Source organism: Scyliorhinus torazame, chromosome 10 (assembly GCF_047496885.1).
Source record: "Scyliorhinus torazame isolate Kashiwa2021f chromosome 10, sScyTor2.1, whole genome shotgun sequence".
Taxonomy (NCBI): domain Eukaryota; kingdom Metazoa; phylum Chordata; class Chondrichthyes; order Carcharhiniformes; family Scyliorhinidae; genus Scyliorhinus; species Scyliorhinus torazame.
Window position 1 is genome coordinate 185,822,697 of NC_092716.1, and position 19,739 is coordinate 185,842,435.

General features: G+C 49.9%; 1 long non-coding RNA gene across 1 annotated transcript; it reads left to right on the forward strand.

Annotated features, from left to right (window-relative positions):
• The first annotated feature begins 567 nt into the window (after positions 1-567).
• LOC140384907 (uncharacterized) lies at positions 568-19,081 on the forward strand. Its single transcript, XR_011933208.1, has 4 exons — positions 568-650; positions 9,799-9,888; positions 16,930-17,103; positions 18,826-19,081. It is a non-coding gene; the product is annotated as an uncharacterized lncRNA (long non-coding RNA).
• Positions 19,082-19,739: the final 658 nt, after the last annotated feature.

Consider the following 19,739-nt stretch of genomic DNA (forward strand, 5'->3'; position numbering starts at 1 on the left):
TGGCGTGGATCACGAAGGTTGGCTTTTGTAGATCACAAAGGTCGGTCGGCGTGAGTCGCGAAGGTTGGCTGGCATGTGTCCCGAAGGTCGGCCGTCATGGGTCCCGAAGGTCGGCAGGCGTGGGTCCCGAATGTCGGCTGGTTGGTCAAAGTGGGACCTGGGGAAAAGGTTTGAAAAACACTGATCTTGACCTTTTTAAAACTAAAGATAGTTTCAACTAAACGGGAATACACACACAGACAGACATGCCAGAACATGTCCCTGGGGCAGTGGCCTACCACCAGACACTTTGTCTCCAACAGCTCACGTAGACAATGGCCTCTCTGGATATATGTGAACAAATGGTTCCTTCCTGCCTTATCAAGATGCAGATATTACATTCATCACTGGTTTACACCTGGAGACATCCCCAGCTGAGAACAGAAAATGACCACATGCAGATAGTCTGGCATAGACATCTCGGGATTGACAAGGCACTGAAACACAATTGGATGACACGATTCAAGGTATTACCTTCTTTGTCAAGGAACCATGACCTGAAAGGGTACAAAACCAGAGGCCACAGATTATTACTACAATCAAGCAACGTGAGTTGGCCAGTTACCTCGGAACGAACTTCTGCACACGGGTCCTACGAAGCAACTGGAGTTGTAAGCATATATTATTGCTGAGTCTGTTAATAATGTTTTCCCACATAAAGTGGAAATTGTGTCCAAAGATTGTTTAGTGTCATTGATACTTGGTAAGGGGTCCAGATTTTAGAGGGAACAGAGACTGCCTCTTTAAGAGTCTAACACTGTGTTGGATTTCTTACTGAAGGTGGGCAAAACGTACATTGGGAGCAGTGATTAGGGAAGTTTAATTAGGCTAGTCCCTGGAATGAATGGACTGAGCAGGTGATTTGAGCTAAGAAGATTGGTAGGTTATCTTATTGAAACAGAGATTCTGAAGGGTTTGAAAAGGTAGGTGCTGCGAGAATGTTTTTTCACTTGGAAATCTAGAATGGGGGCATAATTACAAGGAAGTTAAAGATTGTGTGGGATTGTGGAATGGCTCATGGTGGAAGTAAGGACAAAGGCAACAGTGTTTTTAGACTCTCAAGTTTACAGAGGGCAGAAAGTGGTATGCTGGCCCAAGGTACAATGGAGTAATCAAGTTGAGGGAACAAAGGCATGGTGAGGGCTTTAGCAGCAGATGAACTGAAGCCGGGATGAAGTCAGCAGTGTCACAGAAGTGGAAGTAGGTGGTCTTAGTGTTGGTGTGGATGTGTGATCAGTAGCTCATCTCAGTGTCGAAAATGACAAATATCAAATATAGGGTTGTGAACGATCTGGTTGAAACTCAGGCAGTTACCAGTGAGTGATGGAGTTGATGGCCAGGTTGGAGTGGAAAATGAAGACAATGGCTTCATCCTTCCCCGTATTTAGTTTGAGGGAATTTCTACTCATGCAGCTCTGGATTTGAGATGAAGACTCCGACAATTTGTCAACAGTGGGTGTGTTGAGAGAGGTGGTGGTGAGGGAGAGCCGGGTCTCATTGTATACTTGCAAAAACTAATGCTGTGCTTTTGCATCATGTTGCCGTGGGGTAGCATGTGGCTAAAAGGTAGGAGGGGACCAAGGATGGAACATTGGGATCCACCAGAGGTAATGGTGTGGGAGCAGGAAAGGAAGCCATTGCAAGTGAATCTATGGCTATAATTGGATAGGAAAGAATGGAACAAAGTTAGTACAGTCCCAATCAGCTGGATGATAAATATATGAGTAGGGTGAGAATGGAAGGATACGAACTCCATAAATGCATACGGTTTTAGTTTAGGCAGGTACCATGGTTGGCGCAGGCTTGGAGGGCCGAAGGGCCTGTTCCTGTGATGCATTGTTCTTTGTTCTTTGTATGCCGTATATCTTCTCGACTACCTTCTCTACCTGCTTGCCACTTTCAGTGGCCTGTGGCCTGTACACCCAGATCCCTCTGCCTGTCAAAACTCTTAAGGATTCTGCCATTTACTGTATATTTCCCACCTGTATTTGACCTTCAAAAAGGCATACCTCACATTTGTCTGGATTAAACTCCATCTGCCATCTCTCTGCCCATGTCTCTAACCAATCTATATCCTCTGTCGGTCCTCATCGCGATCCGCAATTCCACCAAACTTTGTGTCGTCCGCAAACTTACCAATCAGACCAGTTACATTTTCCTCCACATCATTTATATATACTACAAACAGCAAAGGTCCCAGCATTGATCCCTGTGGACCACCACTAGTCACAGACTTCCATTCAGAAAAGCACCCTTCCACTGCTACCTTCTGTCTTCTATGACTGAGCCAGTTCTGTATCCATCTTGCCAGCTCACCTCTGATCCTGTGCGACTTCACCTTCTGTACCTGTCTGCCATGAGGGACCTTTTCAAAGGCCTTTTAAAGTCCATGTAGACAACATCCACTGCTCAACCTTCATCAAACATCTTAGTCACTTCCTCGAAAAACTCGATCACGTCAGTGAGATTCAACCTCCTCTTCACAAAACAATGCAGCCTCTCGCTAATACTTCCACTTGCTCCTGAATGGGAGTAAATCCTGTCTCGAAGAATCCTCTCCAATAATTTCCCTGCCATCTGACGTAAGGGTCACCAGTCGGTAATTTTTTGGATTATCCTTCCCACCCTTCTTAAACAAAGGAACAACATTGGCTAATGTCCAATCCTCTGGGATCCCACTTATAGCCAGTGAGGATACAAACATTTCTGAAAAGGGCCCAGCAACTTCCTCCCTTGCCTCCCTCAGTATTCTGGGGTATATCCCAGCAGGGACTGGGGACTTTCCACCTTAATGTTTCCCAAGTCGCCCAACACCTCCTCCTTTTTGATCACAATGTGACCCAAACTATTTACACACCCTTCCTCATACTCATTATCCACCAAATCCTTATCTTTGGTAATTGCAGGTAAGGGTGTGCTACCAGGGCAGTGATTGCAGGGGAGTGTGATATCAGGTCAGTGATTACAGGAGAGTGTGCAATATCAGGTCCGTGATTGTAAGACAGTGTACAATATCAGGACAGTGATTGCAGGAGAGTGTGAGAGTGTGATATAAGGTCAGTGATTACAGGGGAGTGTATGATATCAGGGGAGTGTGTGATATCAGGACAGTGATTACAGGAGAGTGTGATATCAGGTCAGTGATTGCAGGAGAGTGTGTGATATTAGGACAGTGATTCCGGAGAGTGTGTGATATCAGGGTAATGATTGCAGGAGAGTGTGTGATATCAGGACAGAGATGACAGGAGAGTCTGTGAGATCAGGTCAGAGATTGCAGGAGAGTGTGTGATATCAGGGGAGTGTGTGATATCAGGGGAGTGATTACAGGAAAGTGTGATATCAGGGGCGAAATTCTCCTACCCGCCCTGCCACATTTCTGCTCCGACCGGCCGGCGGGAGTCTCCGTAACACCGGCGGTCAATGGGGTTTCCCATTGTGGGGCAGCCCCACGCCGTTGGGAAACCCCCGGGCGCCGGCAAAACGGAGACACCTGCCGGCGGAGAATGACGCCCCAGGTCAGTGATTGCAGGAGAGTGTGTGATATCAGGACAGTGATTACAGGAGAGTGAGTGATATCCAAGCAGTGATTACAGGGGAGGGTGTGATATCAAGTTAGTGATTGCAGGAGAGTGTGATATCAATGCAGCGATTAGCGGAGAGTGTGTCATATCAGGTCAGTGGTTACAGGAGAGAGTGTGATATCAGGGCAGTGATTACAGGAGAGTGTGTCATATCAGGTCAGTGATTGCAAGAGAGTGTGCGATATCAGGTCAGTGATTGCAGGAGAGTGTGTGATATCAGGTCAGTGATTGCAGGAGAGTGTGTGATATCAGGGGAGTGTGAGATATCAGGGCAGTGATTACAGGAGAGTGTGTTATATCAGATCAGTGATTACAGGAGCGTGTGTGATATCAGGAGAGTGATTACAGGAGACTGCGATATGAGGACAGTGCTTACAGGAGAGGGTGTGATAGTCAGTGATTACAGGAGAGAGTGTGATATCAGGACAGTGATTACAGGAGAGTGTGTGATATCAGGTCAATGATTACAGGAGAGTGTGTTATATCAGATCAGTGATTACAGAGGAGTGTGTGATATCAGGTCAATGATTACAGGAGAGTGTGTGATGTCAGGTCAATGATTACAGAAGAGTGTGTGATATCAGGTCAATGATTACAGGAGAGTGTGTGATATCAGGACAGTGATTACAGGAGAGTGTGTGATATCAGGTCAATGATTACAGGAGAGTGTGTGATATCAGGTCAATGATTACAGGAGAGTGTGTGATATCAGGACAGTGATTACAGGAGAGTGTGTGATATCAGGTCAATGATTACAGAAGAGTGTGTGATATCAGGTCAATGATTACAGAAGAGTGTGTGATATCAGGTCAATGATTACAGGAGAGTGTGTGATATCAGGACAGTGATTACAGGAGAGTGTGTGATATCAGGTCAATGATTACAGAAGAGTGTGTGATATCAGGTCAATGATTACAGAAGAGTGTGTGATATCAGGTCAGTGATTACAGGAGAGTGTGTGATATCAGGACAGTGATTATAGGAGAGTGTGTGATATCAGGTCAATGATTACAGAAGAGTGTGTGATATCAGGTCAATGATTACAGAGGAGTGTGTGATGTCAGGTCAGTGATTACAGGAGAGAGTGTGATATCAGGTCAGTGATTACAGGAGAGAGTGTGATATCAGGACAGTGATTACAGGAGAGAGTGTGATATCAGGCCAGTGATTACAGGAGAGTGTGCAATATCAGGTCAGTGATTACAGGAGAGAGTGTGATATCAGGCCAGTGATTACAGGAGAGAGTGTGATATCAGGACAGTGATTACAGGAGAGAGTGTGATATCAGGCCAGTGATTACAGGAGAGTGTGCAATATCAGGTCAGTGATTACAGGAGAGAGTGTGATATCAGGCCAGTGATTACAGGAGAGAGTGTGATATCAGGACAGTGATTACAGGAGAGAGTGTGATATCAGGCCAGTGATTACAGAAGAGTGTGTGATATCAGGTCAATGATTACAGAGGAGTGTGTGATATCAGGACAATGATTACAGAAGAGTGTGTGATATCAGGTCAATGATTACAGGACAGTGTGTGATATCAGGTCAATGATTACAGAGGAGTGTGTGATATCAGGACAGTGATTACAGGAGAGTGTGTGATATCAGGTCAATGATTACAGGAGAGAGTGTGATATCAGGACAGTGATTACAGGAGAGAGTGTGATATCAGGTCAGTGGTTACTGGAGAGTGTGCAATATCAGGTCAGTGGTTACTGGAGAGTGTGTGACGTCAGGTCAGTGATTACAGGAGAGAGTGTGATATCAGGTCAGTGATTAAAGGAGAGAGTGTGATATCAGGACAGTGATTACAGGAGAGAGTGTGATATCAGGCCAGTGATTACAGGAGAGTGTGCAATATCAGGTCAGTGATTACAGGAGAGAGTGTGATATCAGGCCAGTGATTACAGGAGAGAGTGTGATATCAGGACAGTGATTACAGGAGAGAGTGTGATATCAGGCCAGTGATTACAGGAGAGTGTGCAATATCAGGTCAGTGATTACAGGAGAGTGTGTGATATCAGGCCAGTGATTACAGGAGAGAGTGTGATATCAGGACAGTGATTACGGGAGAGAGTGTGATATCAGGCCAGTGATTACAGAAGAGTGTGTGATATCAGGTCAATGATTACAGAGGAGTGTGTGATATCAGGACAATGATTACAGAAGAGTGTGTGATATCAGGTCAATGATTACAGGAGAGTGTGTGATATCAGGTCAATGATTACAGGAGAGTGTGTGATATCAGGTCAATGATTACAGAGGAGTGTGTGATATCAGGTCAGTGATTACAGGAGAGAGTGTGATATCAGGTCAATGATTACAGGAGAGTGTGTGATATCAGGTCAATGATTACAGAGGAGTGTGTGATATCAGGACAGTGATTACAGGAGAGTGTGTGATATCAGGTCAATGATTACAGGAGAGAGTGTGATATCAGGACAGTGATTACAGGAGAGAGTGTGATATCAGGTCAGTGGTTACTGGAGAGTGTGCAATATCAGGTCAGTGGTTACTGGAGAGTGTGTGATATCAGGTCAGTGATTACAGGAGAGTGTGTGATATCAGGACAGTGATTACAGGAGAGTGTGTGATATCAGGTCAATGATTACAGAGGAGTGTGTGATATCAGGACTGTGATTACAGGAGAGAGTGTGATATCAGGCCAGTGATTACAGAAGAGTGTGTGATATCAGATCAGTGATTACAGGAGAGAATGTGATATCAGGCCAGTGATTACAGAAGAGTGTGTGATATAAGGTCAATGATTACAGGAGAGTGTGTGATATCAGGTCAATGATTACAGAGGAGTGTGTGATGTGTGTCAGTGATTACAGAGGAGTGTGTGATGTCAGGTCAGTGATTACAGGAGAGAGTATGATATCAGACCAGTGATTACAGAAGAGTGTGCGATATCAGGTCAATGGTTACAGGAGAGAGTGTGATATTGGGTCAGTGGTTACAGGAGGGTGTGTGATATCAGATCAGTGTGATTACAGGAGTGTGCAATATCAAGTCAGTGGTTACAGGAGAGAGTGTGATTCCAGGGCAGTGATTACAGGAGAGTGTGTGATATCAGGGCAGTGATTAAAGGAGAGTGTGTGATATCAGGTCTGTGGTTACTGGAGAGTGTGCAATATCAGGTCAGTGGTTACAGGAGAGAGTGTGATTCCAGGGAAATGATTAATATCAGGTCAGTGGTTACAGGAGAGAGTGTGATTACAGGGCAGTGATTACAGGAGAGTGTGTGATATCAGGGCAGTGATTACAGGAGAGTGTGTGATATCAGGTCAGTGGTTACAGGAGAGTGTGCAATATCAGGGCAGTGATTACAGGAGAGTGTGTGATATCAGGGCAGTGATTACAGAAGAGTGTGTGATATCAGGTGAGTGGTTACAGGAGAGTGTGTGATATCAGTTCAGTGGTTACAGGAGAGTGTGCAATATCAGGGCAGTGATTACAGGAGAGTGTGTGATATCAGGGCAGTGATTACAAGAGAGTGTGTGATATCAGGACAGTGATTACAGGAGAGTGTGCAATATCAGGTCAGTGGTGACAGGAGAGTGTGTGATATCAGGTCAGTGATTACAGGAGAGTGTGCAATATCAGGTCAGTGGTTACAGGAGAGTGTGTAATATCAGGGCAGTGAATACAGGAGAGTGTGTGATATCAGGGCAGTGATTACAGGAGAGTGTGCAATATCAGGTCAGTGGTTACAGGAGAGTGTGCAATATCAGGGCAGTGCTTACAGGAGAGTGTGTGATATCAGGGCAGTGATTACAGGAGAGTGTGTGATACCAGGTCAGTGGTTACAGGAGAGTGTGCAATATCAGGGCAGTGGTTACAGGAGAGAGTGTGTTATCAGGTCAGTGGTTACAGCAGAGTGTGCAATATCAGGTCAGTGGTTACAGGAGAGAGTGTGATATCAGGTCAGTGATTACAGGAGAGTGTGTGATATCAGGACAGTGATTACAGGAGAGTGTGCAATATCAGGTCAGTGGTTACAGGAGAGTGTGCAATATCAGGACAGCGATTACAGGAGAGTGTGTGATATCAGGACAGTGATTACAGGAGAGTGTGCAATATCAGGTCAGTGGTTACAGAGGAGTGTGTGATGTCAGATCAGTGATTACAGGAGAGAATGTGATATCAGGCCAGTGATTACAGAAGAGTGTGTGATATAAGGTCAATGATTACAGGAGAGTGTGTGATATCAGGTCAATGATTACAGAGGAGTGTGTGATGTCAGGTCAGTGATTACAGGAGAAAGTATGATATCAGACCAGTGATTACAGAAGAGTGTGCGATATCAGGTCAATGGTTACAGGAGAGAGTGTGATATTAGGTCAGTGGTTACAGGAGAGTGTGTGATATCAGATCAGTGTGATTACAGGAGTGTGCAATATCAAGTCAGTGGTTACAGGAGAGAGTGTGATTCCAGGGCAGTGATTACAGGAGAGTGTGTGATATCAGGGCAGTGATTAAAGGAGAGTGTGTGATATCAGGTCAGTGGTTACTGGAGAGTGTGCAATATCAGGTCAGTGGTTACAGGAGAGAGTGTGATTCCAGGGCAATGATTAATATCAGGTCAGTGGTTACAGGAGAGAGTGTGATTACAGGGCAGTGATTACAGGAGAGTGTGTGATATCAGGGCAGTGATTACAGGAGAGTGTGTGATATCAGGTCAGTGGTTACAGGAGAGTGTGCAATATCAGGGCAGTGATTACAGGAGAGTGTGTGATATCAGGGCAGTGATTACAGAAGAGTGTGTGATATCAGGTGAGTGGTTACAGGAGAGTGTGTGATATCAGTTCAGTGGTTACAGGAGAGTGTGCAATATCAGGGCAGTGATTACAGGAGAGTGTGTGATATCAGGGCAGTGATTACAGGAGAGTGTGTGATATCAGGACAGTGATTACAGGAGAGTGTGCAATATCAGGTCAGTGGTGACAGGAGAGTGTGTGATATCAGGTCAGTGATTACAGGAGAGTGTGCAATATCAGGTCAGTGGTTACAGGAGAGTGTGCAATATCAGGGCAGTGAATACAGGAGAGTGTGTGATATCAGGGCAGTGATTACAGGAGAGTGTGCAATATCAGGTCAGTGGTTACAGGAGAGTGTGCAATATCAGGGCAGTGCTTACAGGAGAGTGTGTGATATCAGGGCAGTGATTACAGGAGAGTGTGTGATACCAGGTCAGTGGTTACAGGAGAGTGTGCAATATCAGGGCAGTGGTTACAGGAGAGAGTGTGTTATTAGGTCAGTGGTTACAGCAGAGTGTGCAATATCAGGTCAGTGGTTACAGGAGAGAGTGTGATATCAGGTCAGTGATTACAGGAGAGTGTGTGATATCAGGACAGTGATTACAGGAGAGTGTGCAATATCAGGTCAGTGGTTACAGGAGAGTGTGCAATATCAGGACAGCGATTACAGGAGAGTGTGTGATATCAGGACAGTGATTACAGGAGAGTGTGCAATATCAGGTCAGTGGTTACAGGAGAGTGTGTGATATCAGGTCAGTGATTACAGGAGAGTGTGTGATATCAGATCAGTGTGATTACAGGAGTGTGCAATATCAAGTCAGTGGTTACAGGAGAGAGTGTGATTCCAGGGCAGTGATTACAGGAGAGTGTGTGATATCAGGGCAGTGATTACAGGAGAGTGTGTGATATCAGGACAGTGATTACAGGAGAGTGTGTGATATCAGGTCAGTGATTACAGGAGAGTGTGTGATATCAGGACAGTGATTACAGGAGAGTGTGTGATATCAGGACAGTGATTACAGGAGAGTGTGTGATATCAGGACAGTGATTACAGGAGAGTGTGTGATATCAGGACAGTGATTACAGGAGAGTGTGTGCTTCAAGGGCAGTGATTACAGGAGAGAGTGTGATATCAGGTCAGTGATTACAGGAGTGTGCAATATCAGGTCTGTGGTTACAGGAGAGTGTGTGATTCCAGGGCAGTGATTACAGAACTATCACATATATCACAGATTACAAAAGCAAATGGGATGACCAAACCTTGCCGTGGCCCTCCTGATGTCTCAGAGTGAGCAGTTCAATATCTGTGTGATTTAATTATCCATCAGGAGAGAGGGAGGGAGAGAGCCTGATCTCTCCCTTTGGAATGTTTTTCGGACTCACATGTTGTTATTTATTTATTGTTCTTTATGTAGGAAGATGACCAGCTTTACTCTCCGAGCTGTCGTCTGCATTGGAATACTCATTGCCCTAGTATCAGCTGAAGACTTCCCATCACTAGAGAGGTAATATGGGGCTTCTGACAGGATTCTTACCTGTGATGCATCCACAGTTTATGAAAATACTAAATATTACTGACTGAATAAAGCATCAAGTTCACACACATGAGAAGGTGAAAAGACTGTAATGCAAAAATAACTAACTAATAGGCAGCACGGTAGCACAAGTGGATAGCACTGTGGCTTCACAGTGCCAGGGTCCCAGGTTCGATTCCCCGCTGGGTCACTGTCTGTGCGGATTCTGCACGTTTTCCCCGTGTCTGCGTGGGTTTCCTCCGGGTGCTCCGGTTTCCTCCCACAGTCCAAAGATGTGCAGGTTAGGTGGATTGGCCATGATAAATTGGCCTTAGTGACCAAAAAAGGTTAGGAGGGGCTATTGGGTTACGGGGATAAGGTGGAAGTGAGGGCTTAAGTGGGTCTGTGCAGATTCGATTGGCCGAATGGCCTCCTTCTGCACTGTATGTCCTGTTTTGTTCTGTTCTAATATTCAGAGATTGCTATTGCGAGTGTGTCAGTTTCTCATCACTGGCTACATTTGAAGTCCTTGATTGTGCTTTGGACATTATGTGAGGTATGGCACATTCAGTAGCACTTTCTCACTGGGAGTCAGCAAGGCATGGGTTAACTCCCACTCAATGCAGGGACTCACAGTGTAGCGTGGAGGATGTGCTGTCAGAGGGACCATCATTTGGAGGAACCCATGCATTGTCTGCCTTCAGAGTGCGATGGAAAATGTTCCATGCACTTCCGGTGGCGGCAATTAGTGAGTGAGCCACACATTCGGGGGCTCTCACTCCGGCGGGATTTGAGGGCCTGATTCCCCGGTTTGGCGGGACTGCGGAGCGCTGGAAAGATGGCCACGGAGGTGCTGAGGAACGGGTAGAGCTGCATGGAACCGTGGGAGAGCAGAAAGCAGCAAAAACGGGAGTGGAAGGGACAAAGACAAGGTGCAGGGGAAGCTGACCCGGGAGCAAAGGTGGCGGACCTACAGACCTCAGACCTGGCGATCCAGCAAGCGCTGGAAAACATGCTGCAGGTGATAAAGAGCAGTTTTGAGTCGTTGAAGCGGGATAACTTGGACCCACTTCAGAAGGCAGTGGATCAGCTGAACCGGAGACTGGATGCCCAGGACGAAAAAGTTAAGGAGGCGGTGGAGGAGCAGGCGGATGCACAGATAATTGCTACGCTAGAAGTCGACGGGTTGAAGGAGAGACAGAGAAGACTGCTGGACAGAGTAGAGGAGCTGGAAAATAGAGCCCGTAGCCAAAATTTGAGGATCATCAACCTCCCGGAGGAGGCGGAGGGAGCTGATGCCACAGGGTTCGTGGCGGACCTGTTGATGCAGCTGATGGGGGCTGATGCCTTTCCGCGACCGCCGGAGCTGGAGGGGGCACACAGAGTACAGGTGAGGCAGGTGCGTCCTGGGGGCCCCCCCGTCCGATGGTGATTAGGTTTGTGGAGAAGGAGCGGTTGCTACAGTGGGCAAAGAGCACTAAGAGCAGCATGTGGAATAACCGTGTCCTGCGGCGTTATATATTTCTTTCTTTTTTTTTGGTGCTCAGAAAGGACGTGGGTTAACACTTATCTGTGTACACAGCTGGGACTGTATTGTACCTGGAGCAGCCTCGCGTTGCTGTTTGATGTTTACATCTTGTTTGATCTTTCCCATCTTAGTGAGACTGCTCTAGTGCGTCGGAGTGGGGGATGGTGTGCTGGGGAGTGGGGAGATGAGGTTGGGTAAACAATGGGAGTGAGACAAGGGGGCGCCGGAGCGATGATGCCGCCCCCAGGACGTGCCCGGGCACCCATGAGCCAGGGACAGACTGGGAGCGCCAGCCGGATGCCGCCTCCAGGACGTACCCGGGCGCCCACGAGCCAGGGACAGACCGGGAGTGCCAGCCGGACGCCGCCACCACCTAGTGCGAGTGCGGCGACGCCGGCGGGCCACACCCAGCGACGAGGAGGGCAGACACAGCAACAGCCGACCAAGGGCACTGACGCATGGAACACAAGCACCCAGGAGACCCACATACAGGATACACCCACCCAGGACACACCCACGCAGCACACACCCACCCAGCACACACCCACCCAGGACACCGACACCCAGCACACACACACACCCAGCACACACCCACCCAGGACACACCCACGCAGCACACACCCACGCAGCACACACCCACGCAGCACACACCCACCCAGCACACACCCACCCAGCACAAACCCACCCAGGACACCTACACCCAGGACACTGATGCCCAGGACACTGACGCCCAGGACACTGACGCCCAGGACACTGACGCCCAGGACACTGACGCCCAGGACACTGACGCCCAGGACACTAGCACACAGGACACTGACGCCCAGGACACTAGCACACAGGACACTAGCACACAGGACACAGACGCACAAGACACTAGCACACAGGACACTGACGCAGAGGACACTAGCACACAGGACACTGATGCACAGGACACTAGCACACAGGACACTGATGCACAGGACACTGACGCACAGGACACTAGCACACAGGACACCAGCACACAGGACACTGACACCCAGGACACTGACGCCCAGGACACTGACGCACAGGACACCTCGTCCGTGAACCGGGCAGCTATCAGCCTGTCCCGTGCCTGCTGGCCCAGCTGGTAACGGTGGGCAGCCTCCTGTCCATGTCCAGCCCGTCTGTCCTGAACATTGCCCCCATCCTCCTCATCGGAGGAGGTCTGCACCTCGTTTTGCTGCTCCTCCCACTCCCCCTCCTCGGTCTGCAGCACATCGCCCTCCGCTGGGCTATGTTGTGCAGGACGCAGCAGACCACAACGATGCGGCTGACCCTATCTGACGGGTACTGGAGGGCCCATCCAGAGCGGTCCAGGCACCTGAAGCGCATCTTGCGCAGCCCAAAGCACCTCTCTATCACACCACTGGTTGCTGCATGGGCATCGTTGTAGCAGTTCTCCGCGTCAGTCTGTGGCCTCCATATAGGCATCATCAACCACGACCGCAATGGGTAACCCCTGTCGCCCAGCAACCAGCCCCTCAGCCGGGGGGGGGGGGGGGGGGGGGGGGGGGGGGGGGGGGGCACCCCTCCAACATGGTGGGGATGAACGATTGTGTCAATACGAATGAGCCATGTACACTGCCTGGGTACCGGGCGCAGACGTGCAGGATCCTCATGCGGTGGTCATAGACCACCTGCACGTTCATGGAATAGGTCCTCTTCCTATTGGTGAACACGGCCCTGTTATCTGCAGGTGGCCACACGGCGACGTGCATCCCATCGATCGCCCCCTGGACCATAGGCATCCTGGCCACAGCAGCAAATCCCGCTGCCCGGGCATCCTTGTGGGTGTGGTCCACAGGGAACTTAATATAGCGGTCCGCAATGGCATACAGGGAGTCAGTCACTGCCCCGATGCACCGGTGCACCGATGCCTGCGAGATGCCGGACAGGTCCCCACTCGGCGACTGGAATGACCCCGTGGCATAAAAGTTCAGGGCCACCGTAACCTTGACGGCCACGGGGAGAGGGTGTCCTCCCCCAGTGCCACGCGGTGCCATGTGTGCCATGAGATGGCCGATATGGGCGACGGTTTCCTGGCTCATCCAGCGTCTCCTCCTGCATGCCCGGTCCGTGAGGTCCTGGTACGACGAGCGCGGCCGGTACACACGGAGCCTCATCGGGCGTCTCCGTCGCCGTGGCACCATCACCACCACCACCTCCTCCTCCTCGCCCTGTCGGGCGGGCGGCCCTCCACCTTGGGCAGCTACCACCTGCCTTCCTGCGGCATGCTCCTCTGCGGCAGCCTCCGCCGCCCCCCTGGCACGCTCCTGCTCCAGCTCCCCCAGGGCAACATGCTGATGTTTGGCTCCCGCCAAGGCGGCCAACATCGCTGGATGATGACCAAACATAACGGCCTGCAGGGGGTGGGGGATAGACGACATGCCATCATTGCCCATACCCCCCCCCCCCCCCCTGCCCCCCCCGCAGCCAGGTGCCATGGGCTGCATGGTCGCGACTGTTGCCAACTGGCACCTGGCCAGGCGAACATCCCCCCCCTTCCCCGGCACGCACCCTCACCAAACCGCCTCCCGCCACTCAATCATGGCTGATATGTTTCTCATCCCCATTCTCCTGCCTCCTCCCCATAACCCCTGATCCCCTTATTAATCAAGAACCTATCTAACTCTGTCTTAAAGACACTCAGTGATTTGGCCTCCACAGCCTTCTGCGGTAAAGTGTTCCACAGATTCACCACCCTCTAGCTGAAGAAATTCCTCCTCATCTCTGTTTGAAAGGTTTGTCCCTTTAGTCTGAGATTGTGTCCTCCTCCAAGTCTGAGTTAGTTTTTCCAACAAGTGGAAACATCCTCTCCACATCCACTCTAACCAGGCCACGCAGTATCCTGTAAGTTTCAATAAGGTCCCCCCTCATCCTTCTAAACTCCAACGGGTACAGACCCAGAGTCCTCAACCGTTCCTCATACGACAAGCTCTTCATTCCAGGGATCATTCTTGTGAACCTCCTCTGGACCCTTTCCAAGGCCAGCACATCCTTCCTTAGATACGGGGCCCAAAACTGCTCACAATACTCCAAATGGGGTCTGACCAGAGCCTTATACAGCCTCAGAAGTACATCCCTGCTCTTGTATTCTAGCCCTCTCAACATGAATGCTAAAATTGCATTTGCCTTCTTAACTGCCAACTGAACCTGCACGTTAATCTTAAAAGAATCTTGAACTAGTCCCATTATGCCCAAGTCCCTTTGTGCTTCTGATTTCCTAAGCATTTCCCCATTTAGAAAATAGTCCATGCCTAAATTCCTCCTTCCAAAGTGAATAACCTCACACTTTTCCTCATTGTATTTCATCTGCCACTTCATTGCCCACTCTCCTAGCTTGTCCAATTCCTTCTGCAGCCCCTTTGCTTCCTCAATACTACCAAATGGGGTCTGACCAGAGCCTTATACAGCCTCAGAAGTACATCCCTGGTCTTGTATTGTAGCCCTCTCGACAAGAATGCGACACTGCATTTTCTTTCCTAACTGCTGACTGAACCTGCATGTTAACCTTCAAAGAATCTTGAACTTGTCCCTTTATGCTTCTGATTTCCAAAGCCTTTTCCAATTTAGAAAATAGTCTGTGCCTCCATTCTTCCCACCAAAGTGCGTAACCTCACACTTTTCCACATTGTATTCCATCTATTAATCTTAGAGTTTAGTGAATGTTTAGTGGCAGTCACCATGGGCGAAATTCTCCCCCAACGGAGCGATGTCCGCCGACTGGCGCCAAAAACGGCACCAATCAGACAGGAATCGCGCCGGCCCAAAGGTGCGGAATGCTCCGCATCTTTGGGGGCTGAGCCCCAACATTGAGGGGCTAGGCCGGCGCCGGAGGGATTTCCGCCCCGCCAACTGGCGGAAATGGCGTTTGTTGCCCCGCCAGCTGGCGGAAATGGCGTTTGTTGCCCCGCCAGCTGTCGCGGAAATGCGGCGCATGCGCGGGAGCGTCAGCGGCCGCCGACAGTTTCCCGCGCATACGCAGTGGGGAGAGCCTCTTCCGCCTCCGCCATGGTGGAGCCATGGCGTAGGCGGAAGGGAAAGAGTGCCTCCACGGCACAGGCCCGCCCGCGGATCGGTGGGCCCCGATCGTGGGCCATGCCACCGTGGGGGCACCCCCCGGGGTCAGATCACCCCGCGCCCCCCCCCCCCCCAGGAGCCCGCCCGCGCCGCCTGGTCCCGCCGGTAAATACCAGCTTTGATTTACGCCGGCGGGACAGGCAATTTCTGGGCGGGACTTCGGCCCATCCAGGCCGGAGAATCCAGCGGGGGGTCCCGCCAACCGGTGCGGCCCGATTCCCGCCCCCGCCCAATCTCCGGTACCGGAGACTTCAGCGGGGGCGGGATTCACGGCGGCCAACGGCCATTCTCCGACCCGGCGGGGGGTCGGAGAATGACGCCCCATTTCTGCAGTGCAGCCAACTACTCCAGCTCAGAAACTACGATGGATGGGCAATAAATTCAACAAAGACACATCCGAAGGAGAAATAAGAGCTTTTGAAAATCAAGTGAGCATAGAGTAGGACTGGATGCATCCGGACATTGGATGGGGTGGGATCCCTTCCATCTGTGACTTTTTAAATTCATTCTTTCACGGGGTGTGGGCATGACTAGCAACATTTGTTGTCCATCAGTATTGCTGAGTGATTGCTCGACAATTTCAGAGTCGAAAACATTGCTGTGGGTCTGGAGTCTCATGTCGGCCAGACCAGGTAAGGGTGGCAGGTTTCCCTCCCAATTGGACATTAGTGAACCCAGTGGGTTTTAATGACAATTGATAATAGCTTCACAATCTCCAGGAAGCTAGCTCTCAATTCCAGGTTTATTAATTAATTGAATTTTAAATTTTAACAGCTTCCATTGTGGGATGTGAACCCTCAACTCAAATGACCCTTGGGCCATTGGAACACTTTCCAGCAACATTACCACGATGCCATTCTCTTCCTCACTCCATCCATGTTGGATGTAGCTAGCTCCTCCTGCTATTCCCCTCATTGTGAGGGCAATCCCGTGGCGTGTTTCTCGGCGCGTGGCGATAGATGCCCCGCTGTTGGCCGGCAGCGGAACCTCTGGGCCGAGATTCTCCGCCGACGTGATTGTCCGTTTTGCCGGCACCCGGGGTTTCCCGACGGTGTGGGGCTGCCCCACAGTGGGAAACCCCATTGACCGGCTGGCGTAACGGAGAATCCCACCGGCCGGTCGAGGCAGAAATGTGGCGTGGCGAGGCGGAGAATCCCGCCCCTGGTCCCTCTGCTGTCAATGGGATTTCCCATTGAATCCACCCTGTGCCACCGGGAAACCTGCAGCAGGGGGGATGGGGGAGGGTCGCATTGGCGGGACAGCAAGATGCCAACCCCAGCCAATGGCCTGAAAATCCCACCCAATTATTTATCACCTAGTCGTCTGTTCCATTGACGACAGGTGGAAATGCAATAAAGGGATTGTGGCGTTAATTATTGAAATAACTTTTTTTTTCCTGACAGGGACAAGAAACACAGCGATTCACTCTTCACCAGTGAACTGAGCCAGTTACGACGGCGAGCAGCTGCCAGCAAAGTTCTACTCGACATTATTGACCAGATAGAAAGTCGATTGAGCGCATGTAGCAGTTGTTCTGGATCCACTTGAGGCCATTGGATGCAGTTTTCAAGCTGTGGGTAAGTGAAGTGGAAAGTGCTGAAAGAAGCTGTACCTTCCACCACAGGTCGTCCCTCTCACTATCTTCCTCAGAGTTCACAGTTACAAGTTTTGTGTCTTCTGCAAATTTTGAAATTGTATCCTGCACACCCAAGTCCAGGTCATTGATGTATATCAAGGGTCCGAACATTATCTCCTGCGGACCCCCACTGTATACTTTCTTCTTGTCCAAATAGCAATCACATGTGTAACTCACTACCACAGGGAGTGATGGAAGCTAATAGTTTGGAATCATTTAAGGGGAGACTAGAGAAGCATATAAGACCATAAGACATCGGAGCAGAATGAGGCCACTCGGCCCATTGAGTCTGCTCCGCCATTCAATCTTGGCTGATATTTTCTCATCCCCATTCTCCTGCCTTCTCCCCATAACCCCTGATCCCATTATTGATCAAGAACCCATCTTTCTCGGTTTAAAGACACTCAGTGAATTGGCCTCCACAGCCTTCTGCAGCAAAGGGTTCCACAGATTCACCACCCTCTGGCTGAAGAAATTCCTCCTCATCTCTGTTTTAAAGGATCGTCCCTTTTGTCTGAGATGGTGTCCTCTGCTTCTAGTTTTTCCTCCAAGTGGAAACACCCTCTCCACGTCCACTCTATCCAGGCCTCGCAGTATCCTGTAAGTTTCAATAAGATCCCCCCTCATCCTTCTAAACCCCAACGAGTACAGACCCAGGGTCCTCAACCGTTCCTCATACGACAAGTTCTTCATTCCAGAGATCATTCTTGTGAACGTCCTCTGGACCCTTTTCTTTACTGGAGTGAGAACGGAAGAAGGGGCCGGGAAGAAAGGAGACTGAATCCCAAATCATACGGTGCCCCAGAACAGTATAGGAACAGAAACACAAAGAGCAGCGCATCTGCCTAGGGCTCCAGCTGAACAGGAGCTTGAGTACAAATTGTTTAACAACCACAGGGTTACATTAGCCATCTAAGGATCAGGAGGTAGATTAACTATGGACAGAGGCAAAAAATTCAGTGTAGATAGCGGCAAATGAAATTTGTCACACTGAGCATTGGTGCAAGCCTTTGGATCAGTGTGACCATTCTCGCCACTGGGTGAGAAGATGAAGGGTTTGAGCCGTTTTACAGACCGCCCCAGTGACTGGGAGCCGGTGCACAGTCTCAACTGGGCCAATATCCGAAGAGTATTGTGAAGAACTGACTGACTGCTGACTCAGGAGTCATAGTCCCACTTTCGAGAAAGAGGGTTGGGTTTAACATAGAACATACAGTGCAGAAGGAGGCCATTCAGCCCATCGACTCTGCACTGATCCACTTAAGCCCTCACTTTCACCCTCACCCAATAACCCCTCCTCAACCTCTTTGGACAACTTTTTAAGCCCCCTCCAAATAGTCTCGGTGAGCAGCTCTGAATACTGAGCTGATATCTAAGAGGGATATTGGTGTCTGATGGGAGCGGGCAGCATTGGAAAGGATGGGTTAGGATTTTTACCCCTGGTTTCAAGCCCACTCAGGGCAGGACACCCCAATGATAAAACCCGAAATGTGCTCATCGTCCCGAGTGAGAGCCTAAAGGATATTCTACATTGGTTTCAGACTTCCCCTGAGGCAGAGAGCCCCCATGAATGAACACTGAGATCGCTGGGCTATGTCTGCATTTATATTCATTGTTGTCACTGAGGGGATAACTCGAAAACATTTTCTTCATTTCTACACAGATCAGAGATGCAACTGAGAGAAATAGATCGTCTGACTGGTGCATTTCTGTACCCCGTTTTCACATGATGATTGAAGATGTGAAACCAAATGCTGTCCCACTAACTCCCAATCTATCAATCGCCAATCTCTCCGGAATCTTGTTCAGGATTGCTAATTTCTCTTAGATTTAGATGGATACTTCTGTACACCAGGAATTTTTTTCTTCTTACTGAACTCAAGCAACAAAATAAATATGGAACTATTCCTTGCAATATTTGTTCTGTTTCTGATTTGCAACAAACACTGAATTTAGAACATTATAATAGTGACCATGGGATGGTAAGTAGTCGAGGTTCATGTCTGGGATTATTTTTCATATATTTTGCAGAAGGAACACTTATTTTCAGATTCTACTTGATTTAACATTAACAGGGATTCCTCAAATCATTGAAGACCATTCTGGTAGCCTAGAACATGTGCACACCCAGCAATCTGCACCAGGGGCGGTATTCTCCCCAACCCGGCGGGGCGGGGGGTCCCGGCAGGATGGAGTGGCGTGAATCACTCCGGCATCGGGCCGCCCCAAAGGTGCAGATTTCTCCGCACCTTTAGGGGCCAAGCCCTCGCCTTGAGGGGCTAGGCCCGCGCCGGAGTGGTTGGCGCACCGCCGGCCGGCGGGAAAGGCCTTTGGCACCACGCCATGTCAGGGCAGAAAGGACTTCGCCGGTTGGCGAAAGTCCGCGCGGGAGCGCCAGCGGCTGCTGACGTCATCCCCGCGCATGCGCAGGGGGGGGTGTCTCTTACGCGTCAGCCATCGCAGAGGCGGTGGCCGGGGCGGAAGGAAAAGAGTGCCCCCACTGCACAAGCCTGCCCGCGGATCGGTGGGCCCCGATCGCGGGCCAGCCACCGTGGGGGCACCCTCCGGGGCCAGATC